We start from the raw sequence: 12,023 nt of genomic DNA, 5'->3' as shown, positions 1-12,023 counted from the left end.
CCGATATTTTTCCCTGTGCTGGTGTTAAGGCTTGGTCCTTTTCCTGTACCTGTTTTACAGTGATTTACAGTGTTTTGCAGTGTTCTCTCATGCTTGCACTAAAATATTTTTGATACTGGTCTAGTAGTCAGTGAAAGTATAAGCATTTTTCCTTGATTACCACAAGAAATATTTGACTAACCCATAAGAATAACCCATGTGGTTATTACACAAAAAAGTACAAAAATGAATATTTGCATAGCTCAGGGTTTGAGTCATTGTGGATCGGTGACGGGTTTATTATGGGCTGTATGGTGACGCGATCACAGGATGCTTTGTTAAGTAGCCCATCTGCCGCCCAAAATAAAGGAAATAGATTTATGCCTTTCAACATAGATTCTGACCCTTGAACCATGTTTAAGATGAATTACCAGCCAACCGGATCTGTGTATCCACGCTGCTAGGACTGGGACAAATTGCATTAGTTCAAATTATTGCGGTGTCTCAAAATAACAGGCCTGGCACAGTAATTACATTTCCAGGGGTCCACTGGAGCCAGAAGAAAATAGGGGGAGTGCAGTAGGGGGTGTCACATCTGTTTGGGAGCCAGATGTGTGCAAGATACCAGGGATGAACATTGTTCACCCATAATGCCTTTTCTTGGTCTGTCATTCGTTGTGTGTGGGAGCCCAGTAAATAACCAATGCAGGCAATTGCCTGTTGAGAAAATGAAAGGGAATTAGAATTGATGACAAAGGGCCAGTTTTTGCTGTGTGTAAAACAGATAGGCGGGATGATGGAGAATGAAAAGGACATCGCTATACTGCAATATATCACTGTAATGAATGTGACAGGGTTTGAGATATTGTTAATTATGTGGCCCCTGTGCATCTTCCAGGCCGAAACGCCAAGTCCACAAAACTGGATGCTGGGATATATACTATATCGCCAAAAGTATTGGGACACCCTTCCAGATCATTGAATGCAGGTGTTCCAGTCCCTTTCATAGCCACAGGTGTATAAAATCAAGCACCTAGACATGCACACCGCTTCTACAAACATTTTCGAATAAATGGCTCGCTCTCAGGAGCTCAGTGAATTCAAGCGTGGTACTTTGATACTGTAGGATGCCACCTGTGCAATAAGCCCATTCGTGAAATTTCCTTGCTACTAAATATTCCACGGTCAACTGATGGTGGTATTATAAGTGGAAGTAATTTGGAACAGCAGCAACTCAGCCACGAAGTGGTAGATCACGTAAAATCACAGAGCGGGGACAACGCATGCTGAGGTGCACAGTGTGCAGAAGTCTCCAGTTGTCTGCAGAGTCAATAACTACAGACCTCCAAACTTCATGCAGCCTTCATATTAGCTCAAGAACAGTGTGTAGAGAACTTCATGGAATGGGTTTCCATGGCCGAGCTGCTGCATCCAAGCCTTACATCATCAAGTGCAATGCAAAGCATCGGATGTAGTGGTGTAAAGCATGCCGCCACTGGACTCTAGAGCAGTGGAGACGTGTTCTTTGGAGTGACGAATCTGTCTGGCAATCCGATGAACAAGTCTGGATTTGGAGGTTGCCAGGAGAACGGTACTTGCCTGACTGCATTGTGTCAAATGTAAAGTTTGGTGGAGGGGGGATTATGGTGTGAGGTTGTTTTTCAGGGGTTGAGCTTGGCTCCTTAGTTCCAGTAAAAAGAACTTTTAATGCTGCCGCATTCAAAGCCATTTTGGACAATTTCATGCTCTCAACTTTGTGGGAACAGTTTGGTGATGGCCCCTTCCTGAATGAGTCTGGTGTGGAGGAACTTGACTGGCCTACACAGAGCCCTGACCTCAACCCGATAGAACACCTTTGGGATAAGTTAGAGCAGAGACTGTGAGCCAGACCTTCTCGTCCAACATCAGTGCATGATCTCACAAATGCTCTCCTGGAAGAATGGTGAAAAATTCCCATAAACACACTCCTAAACCTTGTGGACAGCCTTCCCAGAAGAGCTGAAGCTGTTATGGCTGCAAAGGGTGGGCCAACTCCATATTAAAGCCTGTGTATTAAGAATGGGATGTCATTCAAGTACATGTGTGTGTTTAGGCAGGTGTCCCAATACTTTTGGCAATAAAGTGTTTTACATTTTACAAATGTAGGGGGTGGAGAGTTAAAGGAAATAGTCCAGTACATTCATTGGGGTGTAGTATTGAGCAATGTTCCAGGGTCCCAATGAATTTATTATTATTATGTTTAACATTCTTGTGCACCTACAAATCTCCTATTTAAGCATATATTTGCTGCCTTAGTACTATCCTGTCCAGAATGACAGAAGAATGATTTGCCATTGTTGTATCATAATCTTGTAATTATTGTTTCCTTCCTTCGGTGACACCTTTTTCATTATGTTTACATTTATTCAAGACTGAAATTCAATTTTGAAAACTGTATTTGCTATTAAAGCTTTTAAGGTTGAGACTGAGGCGTGTACCCTCTGACTGAATGCCTTCTGTCACACTTTCGCCGAACAATACTAGCTTTCCCTCAAGTAAGATATGGAAACATTTTAGTGGCCAAGAACCCGTTCTGGTTTCACTGATATTTCCTGGGAGAAGGTGGAAACGAGAGATTTCATGGATATTGAATCCCTTGCCTGCACCCAGACCCCCATTCCATGTGGCTGTCTGGTGAGTGAACAGATTAAACTCAAGCGTAGCAGTAATTACACAGTTTCCTGCTAGGTGAGCAGTTTTACATAGAGGCTCCTTATCAGCAAGAGACATCTGTGGGCTTGCATATTGAATTTGCCATGAGATAAACCTGTTATCGATGTCCAAATAGCATTTTTTAATTCTTTTGCAGAACATATGTTGCTGTAGATAAAACAGTTTGTATCTCTCGTCTGGTTTTTGGAGGATTCCTCATGCAGCCATAAGATATCCAGATATTTTCAGTATGGCTCTTTTGGGCTCTTCTAAACAATCCCGCAACCTCAGCAAGGGCAGGACAGGCTTCAGTTTCATATATAGAGAGAGGAGGGTGCAAAATCAGTGCTCATTAGAGCGACATTATTGCCCTAGTCAATGATTCTTTGATTTTCTGTTGCAGCAGACTGAGTTTTGTTATATGGGATACCGTTACACTCTCCTTTCCCACAAGGCCCTCTGGTTTCCTGTGTCAAACACCGTAGATCCTAAGGTCGAATGCGACTGAATGAGTTTATTTTGCATTTATAGTTTCTGAGTGAAATTAGAAGGTTCTTCACATTACAGTATACTAATCAACAGAATGCTCATTACATGATGTAAGATGTAAGCAATATTCAAATAACAACAAACATGAAAGTGGTACGCTGTTGCAGATGGCTAATAGAATCCATTTGACATGTGATTGATAGGCTCTCCTCCAATGCATGCAGCACTTATAATTGTTTCATCATAAGAATTAGAACGTAAAATTGAGGTGCAAGGAGTGATTTATAATGGTGTAGAAAAATGGCCTGTGTTTCAGGCAGAAAAACCAGCCGAAACCGGTCATAAATTATCCTGAAAGATAGAAGGAGTAACACTGGAAGAAATAGAAAATCCTACATAAATTACATTTATCATAGCATGTTTATGCAGGTTGATGCAGAATTATTGTTTTCATCATTTTCATTCGCAGAGAAAAGCCACAATGGCAAATTAACTGTATTAATACCGGTGCTGACTTTCCAGTATAGTTTTATATTGTATTTCACTGGCATACCAGGTAATGTCTAAAATTTGATATTGATAAAAAAAAATACTAAAAAAGAATCACAGAAACCTTGCTTCCATGATACAATCATATCTGCAACGGTGGTAATGATTACAAGAAAGGTATGAAGATATCAGTACACCTTACTACTGTTTTAGAGATTTAAAAAACAAGGGAATTTTTACATCTCCCTTTACAGATAATATCTGATTATTTGTTTAAATCTGGTTTTATACCTGATGCTGTAAATAATACAATAAAAACATTTAAGCATTATCTATATTTTATTAATAATAATCTTGTAACTTCTTAATTTCTGATGGCGTATTGAAATTTTAATGCATTTATTCCTTATGCCTTGCAGGCAAAAAGAAACTCATTTCACACTAGTAACTGGATTTGTTTTATTGCAGATGAATATGAATTAATAAATCAGGGCTGGGCTGGTTTCAGAACATCAGTAAAATGAAGATTTTCTTGTTACTGTATATGACTTATGTTGTACTTATTACTGGACTCCTGGATAAGTATCATTATCGATAAAGATGTTATTGAGTGACATCTGCGCTTCCAGTCCATGCTTTATGAGTATTATTGTTGATGAATGTTTTTTTGTGCGAGATCCAAGCACACACATGCTAAATGATGATGAAGTTTCTCTTATAATGTGTGAAACGTAAGACGATGCAACTGTTTACATATTCATAAAAAGCATTTTATACACGATCCGCGAACTTATACAGAACTTAGTTACAATCATCTCATTCTCATTAAAATGTTATTTATTTTTACCCTGTTCTAGGATGAGCTATTGCAGAGACAGCAGGAAGCGGATTTTTCTGTGGAAAAACACAAATGCCAAACATAATGAAATGCAGTTTCTCCGCATGACGCTGATTTGTTTGGATATTTATTTATTTTTTATTTTCAGTTGTTCAAGCTTTACATACACAGTCTCTCCTATCACCGATATTCTAAAGATTTGACTTGTGTCTTTAAAATAAATGATAAAGTTTGCTTTGAATTTGGTTTCATACCAGATGAGCTCCTTCATTTGTTGACACATTCGACTGACACATTTCACCTTTTCCTGTTGTGAACCCTGCTGGGTTTTCGGTTCATCAGGAAAACAGACTTTTCCATATGTGAAATCTTCACCCCATATGGGATATGATGTACAAAGATGATGAGGAGTGTCATGTCATTTGAGATTTCATGTGTGTATAAATGGTTAAAGATGCTAAATAAACGAGTAACCATTCGTTGTACATTGATATATGGTGCAGTGGTTAGCACTGTCGCCTCACACCGCTGTGACCCGGGTTTCCATGTTCTCCCCGGGTCGTGGTGGGGTTTCCTCCAGGTACTCTGCAGGGGACTTCCCCTCACAGTCCAAAAAAGCATGCTGAGGTTAATTGGTTAGTTGGAGTTGCCAAATTGCTGGTAAGTGTGTGAGTGAATGGTGTATGAATGTGCCCTGTGATGGGTTGGTGCCCCATCCTGGGTTGTTCCCTGCCTTGCACCCGTGGACTCCCGAATAGGCTCTGGACCCCCTGCCACCCTGAATAAGACAAGCAGGTTCACAAAATGGATGGATGGATGGATGGATGAAAGTCTCCCACTTTCTGTACGGAGCTCCTGGTTCCATGTGACTCTGTGTAGGATAAGCGGATGGATGGATGGATGGTATATTGATGGACTGGCATCCTATCCAGGGTGTCTCTCACTTTCTGTACTGAGCCCTTGGCTCCATGTGACTCTGTGCATGACAAGCGAATGGATGGATGGATGAAAATAAAGATATGCTACTATTTTAATTTAATTTGACCAAAGTAGACACAGAAGCGTATAACTGATAGCATCTCTCTGTCTCTTGGGCTCTAATGGTTTTCCACATTGTCGATTTGCCTGGTTATTGTACTTAGATTCTCTCTAGCGGAATGGTGTTTAATGGCAACACTGCAGTATATTCCTTGAGGCTCTCTTGAATCCCTTTGACTACTTCCAATGTCTGAATGAATGAATTCACCCAATTCACCCAAGCCCACTTTTCGCTGAACTCCAGAGCAAATAAGGGGCTTGACTGATAAGTAGCATGTGTTCCAAATACAGGAAATACGTCGGCAGAAACACACACACAGATATCCCTTCTGTCCATGATGTGGAGAGTAAAACTGCAAAGTTAGCAGGATAAAATGAATGGCATCATTTTAAACCCTTCAAGGGTTTTTTACAAACGTTTCTGAACATTCGAGAATATGCACATACAAAAGCCGATTGATTACTTTCAAAAAACCAAACAAATTATTTCAAAGGAAACGTGTTCAGTTAAGCAAATGTTTTAAATTATAAATCACTATGTATTAAAATGAGAGTGTGACATAATTTTTTTTTTTTTTTTTACAAAATAGCTGAAATAAAGTTTCTACCTTTTTTACTTCCCGTTATAACCAAAAAGCAAGAATAACACAAAGTCCTCTGACAATAGGAAGAAGAACAACAATTACTGTTGCATTGTTTTTCATCCATCTTCCACCCACTAATTCAGTACAAGGTCACCCAGAGCTTATCCATGGCTTCATGGGACCCTCTGATAGTTCAGTGACAGTCCATCACTGAGCACTTTCATGTTAAGGAAAGCAATTTATAGAAAGCATTTCACCTAACTGCCTTTCTTCAGACTGTACCTGGAGAAAACAGGGAGAATGGGTGCGCACGCACACGCACGCACACACACACACACACACACACGCACACACACACACACACACGCACGCACACACACGCACACACACGCACAAATAGACCTGTATCCATATCTTTCTGTGCATTCATTTATATGGGAAAAGCCAAAATCCAAAATTGACGACCTTAACCCCTACCCAACCCTAACCTTAACCATAACTAACTAAACAAAATACAAATCTTTTTGGCATTTTTACTTTTTTGATTGTAGTCTTGCAGTCACAGACTTTTATAAAATTTATTCTCATAGCAGTAGTAATAGTAAAAATAATAATAATTATAAAGATGCTCAGATTTCTCCAAGGTTTGCTATAAATACAAAAAATAATTTTACTGTAAAATTCTTTGAAAAAAGTGTAAGATTAAGCTTCTGCTGAAACACTTGAGATTACATGAAGCGCATCTCATCCAAACAGAGCATCCGTACCTGTCCGAGTGCCACCAGCTGCGAGAGTAACAAGGGGAAACAGAGACTCATGGCCGACTAAAGCCCAAAGATGTGGTATCATTTCCTCATGGAGAGTAAAATCTGCTAGTCTACCATTTCAAAAGACAGATGCTTCCCATCTTTTCTTCATTTTCTTAAACTACCATCCGTTTCACCTCCAGGAACAACAGAGTCCTCTGCTGATTAACTGTGGATTCAGGCATTAATATTACAATGTGATTACAGCATTATAAATGGATATCTAAGATCATCACAGCTGTTAAATTTTAATCTTTTTCATTATTCATTATCACATGAAACTGCTTTGCTTTTGTGATATTGATATTTTTGATTGTATGAATTTAAACAATGGAATAAAATGAGTTTATTGTCACTGCACCAGTAGTAAATAGTATGAAATGTAGTCTTCACATATCCCATCGCGATTTCCTATGAGACACAGCCATTTTTCTAGCCCCCTGGAGCAGTTTTTGGGGTTATGGTCCTCACTCAAGGACTCAGCAGTGCTATGATTACTGTGAGCCATTTGATTCGAGCCCGTGACCTTGCCGACACAGAGACAGGTGCCTACCCCCCCCAAAAAGAAAGAGAAATGAAGAATACGAGAAACAAAAAAGAGGTGAGCTAAACCTTTTTTTATGAGAAATTTATCAAGAAAAAAGTGCTTTTGTGTTCCCTGTAGCACTCTATCAGCGCTGACAACATGGATGCGTAAGCGCAGAGGTCTCCACCTGCCAGCCAGGTGTTCCCTGATGCTACAGTATAAGGGGAAAGATCTCAGATCAGACTTAATGCTGGATGCTGCAATATGCACTTTTATGGTGTTTGGCTGAAGTGCCACTTGGCAGAACGTATGTGGAGGACTGGCCTAGAGCATAGTCTAAGTTTGGTGCATTAATAGCATGTTTCTGTTTCAGTAATATAGCATGTATGATTTTCTCCAGCATCAATAAAGATTATCTTCATTTTTTGTATTTAATTCTTAATAATTTTTATATGTATGACAAGGAGCAACGTGATCTTCTCATCAGTTCCCTAGTGCATGAAAGCGGTGTATCGTTTTCACTTAATAACACGCTTAAAAGCCAGATATCTCTTGTTATTGTCCTCAGTGTAGCGTCATGTAATTTCTTCTGTCTAATAAAAACAAAACAACACTCAGCATATAGGCAATTTTTCTCTCCTTGCCCAAGCTAGTCCTGACTTTCAGCCAGGTTTACTGGGCGTGCGAGACATAAATCCCCCACTGGCTGCACACGCCATCTCAGTCTTATGTTCATTAATTTGAAATATGTCCAGTTCCATGTTGTGGTTTAAAGAAGCTAAGGGGATTTGCCCATCCTTTTGTTTCCCCTGTCTTTGTCTGCTCTACGTTCTGCCGACGAGAGCGGTCTCGGTCTCTTTATACGTTCCTACGCATCCTGCCTCCACATACCGATTAGTTTATCTGCATTTCCAAAGGCATTACTCGAAAAAGCAAATTTAAAAACTTATTATGCTTAAGTCCCATATATAAGGTGAGCAGGTCCGTCAACCTTTATAATTGGCATTTTTTCGGCTTTATTTTGTCATGTGTGGCATGATGCACCTACACTTGTTCCTCTGCCAGATCAGACTCAACACTCTGCCACTGGGACCTCTAAAATTAATACAACTTCTAGAGTGCCTCATGAGTACTGACCACAGGTGGACCAATGTATCACTTTCAGGGTTATTGTAAATTTCCATATGACTCTCTTTCCATGAGAATTGTTCATCTGGACATGGGCACTCTCCTAGCTCTTCCACTAAGACAAGTGCTTATAATGTGCTAAAAATGCTCTTAAATATATGTTAGACTGTGATGGACTGGCATCTTATAAAGGGTGTACCCTATCATTTTACCCTGTGCTGCCCCCGGATCATGTAGCCCTGCTCGGCTTAAGTGATTGGAAGATGGATGGATGGAATAAAGGCTGAACAGAGAGATGAGCAGATGCATGACAACAATTCACTCAAGACACTTTTCAATATTCAACTTTATCATCATTTGCACAAGTACAGGTTCTCTGACAACAAAATTCTGTTTTGCATTTTGCGATCTGAAAGTGCAAAAGAAACAGCTGTACAATATATACGCGTGAAAAATAATAGCTGGAAAATGTATGTCTGCTTGTGATAAATGTTTTTAGGCCTCCTAACATAACATTTAATCGAACCTTAACCTTGCACTGTTTAAAATTCCTATTCTTTATTTTTTTATTAATAGTCGCTGTCATTGGAATTTGCGATCAGAAATGCTTGATTTGCATATTATATGAGCATACAGCTCATTTGCATTAACCATTTATGGTCATTTGTGGGTGGCACCTGGGCTAGATCTCAGACTCGTGCACGTGTGCACAATTACACAATAATTCCGATTTATCAAGTGGTAATTGCGTTCATATGTGTGTAGGTTTCATAATACAATATTTTTTTGTGCACATGCTTTTCTTTTCATGCGTACGTGTTTTTTCACCATGAAATTTATGCAGAGTTTGATAAATGAGGCCCCTGCCTATTACCTTGGTGAACGGAGCTCACTCACTAGCAGTTCTATGTCCAGGGTTAAAGTGGACTGCCCTTCATGGAATTTTCTTAAGAACCCTGCATCTTTTTTGTGCTTTCAGGGCAAAAATCGGACCGATCTGGCACTTTGGCAGGACAGCCATAGGCCTCAGTGGGTATAACTCTCCATCCCTTATGGTTTCCTCTGTCAGAGGACTGCTGCCTGGGTCTGGGTTTGCCGGCATACATGAGGCCCGCCATATGTCAGATTCCTTGCCTCTAATCTGAAGATCTTGGCGATATTCCAAGCCGTCCCATGTCCTCACTTACAGGCACCTGCGTGGTCATTACTTGCCATGATCCCAAGTGCTTCCTGTTCTCCCAAAGAGGATGGTGGATGTCATGCCTATGCACTATGGCTTGAATGTTTAGCTGAAAAAAAAGAAAATTTTATATGGGTTTATTCCCTGAAGGATCTAAGCACTTGTCGCTACTTGTGATACAGTTGACCCATCTGCATCGCGGTTTTGATATACCGTGGGGTTGGCAGAAAAAATGAAAAGGGAAGTTTTGTAAAAGCCTCATACGAAACACAAAAGTGTAGTAACTCATAAATGCATAAAACATATGTAGAGTACTGGTTTGGAGGATGTCAACTGTGTTTACATCAGCCTCTCACGTGATATCTCCCAGTGATCTTGCAGTGATCTTGCAGTGATCTTGCAGTGATCTCGCGAGTGATCTTGTGTTTCTTGTACATTTTATTTCACTGCGATGTGTAAGGGTCGGTTGTATATGACACTGTATATGACATCAATTTCTACAATCAAATAGAGTTGGAAGTAAATTTATACAAATAATTATTTTTTACTTTCAAATTCAATATAACCTATTTGTAACAATGACATATAGGAATTTATGTTAAGGTCATCAAATCTCACCCACAGTGATCTCCTTAGTGCAGTGTTATCTTGGTAATACTTTAGGAGATTAGACCTGACATTGAATAAATGCACAGAGATCATTTCCAATAGAAATGTTTACATCTGAAATTTAATCTCATGAAACTGCACAGGGCTGCTTGATGACTTTATTACCACCTTAAGACTATAAATGGATTCCATTTTCTGTGAAAAACTGCGGATGCCTAATGTCAGGTGCACATACCAGCCAATTGAATGTGGGAGTCTGTAGAGCTATTAGCTTTTCCCCCAGAGCATTACTGACGCCTGTAAGCATTCATAAGTCTCTCTGATCACAAGAATGAAAAATGACTATCGCTCACATTTCTGCTGCTGAAAAATTATTGCAATCAGCACTCTGGTCCTCTAAAATCTGCACACAGATAAGCAAACAAAATCCCTTTTCTCTGAAAAGCATTGTTGAATACTAGCGCACCGAAATACAAAGAAAACCCGAATTTGTTTTGGAACTGCCTAGAAAAGGTGCAGGAGGAATTAATTAAGCTCTGAACCACAAATGTACATTTCTGCTTTCAGTGCAGATGTGGTTACTCAGGCTGGACTTATTGGATAGTTTCTGAAAGATAACACAGAACAAATTACTTTTTTTGATGCCTCGCTCTGCTTGCCATCTGTGCGTCTGTGTTTAAGTTCGTCTGAGATTGTGTATTAATAATAACAATAGTGAAATAAAGAGCAGCTTTTACGTGCCGCGTTCTTAGTTAGAACAATCCACTGCTGTTTCTTACAGGTATTTATGGTGGGTCAAATCATGCTAAGCAAAGCAATCTGTCACAGCAGTAAGGACTTATGGAAAATCGAAGGTAATGTGGTCCTTCACACAGTAGGCGAGTAGAGGGGTTTTAAACCTGCTGTGAACTGCAATCAGCGACCAATGGAGGGAGGTATGGAGATGGAGGTTGAATTCCAATATGAGCCGGAACTTTCCGGTATCACAAGGGGCTGAACAGAAGTCATGGGGAGATGAGAGCCTGCAACAGGAATTGGGCTGATGAGGGGGCAGGTGCTCCTTGGATGAGGAAAGGGGAGAAATTTGTAGGTTGTAGACAGTTTTACTGAGGGGTTAAGGGCCAAATAGTTGTCAAAGCAAATGCCTGTATGCTGTATCTGATGTTGACTCAACAGTTCAAATTGTGATTGTTCAGCGAATGGTAGTTGTTTAACAGGTAAACAGAAGAGTTCGGCATTGGATTGATGTCATATTGGCTCATGCGTCTTGGCAGCGCCGCTAGACATGCCTGGATCCGAAAAGCCACCCATGATTCTGAGGCAGGGAAGAATGTCTCTTCTCATGACAATGCCAACGATGAGCCTGCGTCACTGTAGTAATTAAAGACCCATAAAAACACAAAGAGAGCTTGAAGCGACTCAGTCTGGATTGAAAGCAGATAATGAACAGTGAGATAATGAGACAAAGCAAAGTAACATTAAAATGAGTCTAGGACAAGCACTTCTTTGGGAAAATGGGAGGCGGATCTAGTGATCAGCTGCGTAAAACACCCACTTTTAATCTACAGTCGTTTTAATCTCCCATTCTTTTAAAAGTGGGGCATTAAAAGGGAAATGCCAGTCAATTAGACATTCCAAGCTCAGCGGAGTAAGAAGGGTGACTGAA

The sequence above is a fragment of the Brienomyrus brachyistius genome, chromosome 20 (genome assembly GCF_023856365.1).
Source record: "Brienomyrus brachyistius isolate T26 chromosome 20, BBRACH_0.4, whole genome shotgun sequence".
Classification (NCBI taxonomy): domain Eukaryota; kingdom Metazoa; phylum Chordata; class Actinopteri; order Osteoglossiformes; family Mormyridae; genus Brienomyrus; species Brienomyrus brachyistius.
Note: the sequence above shows the minus strand (reverse complement) of the source record.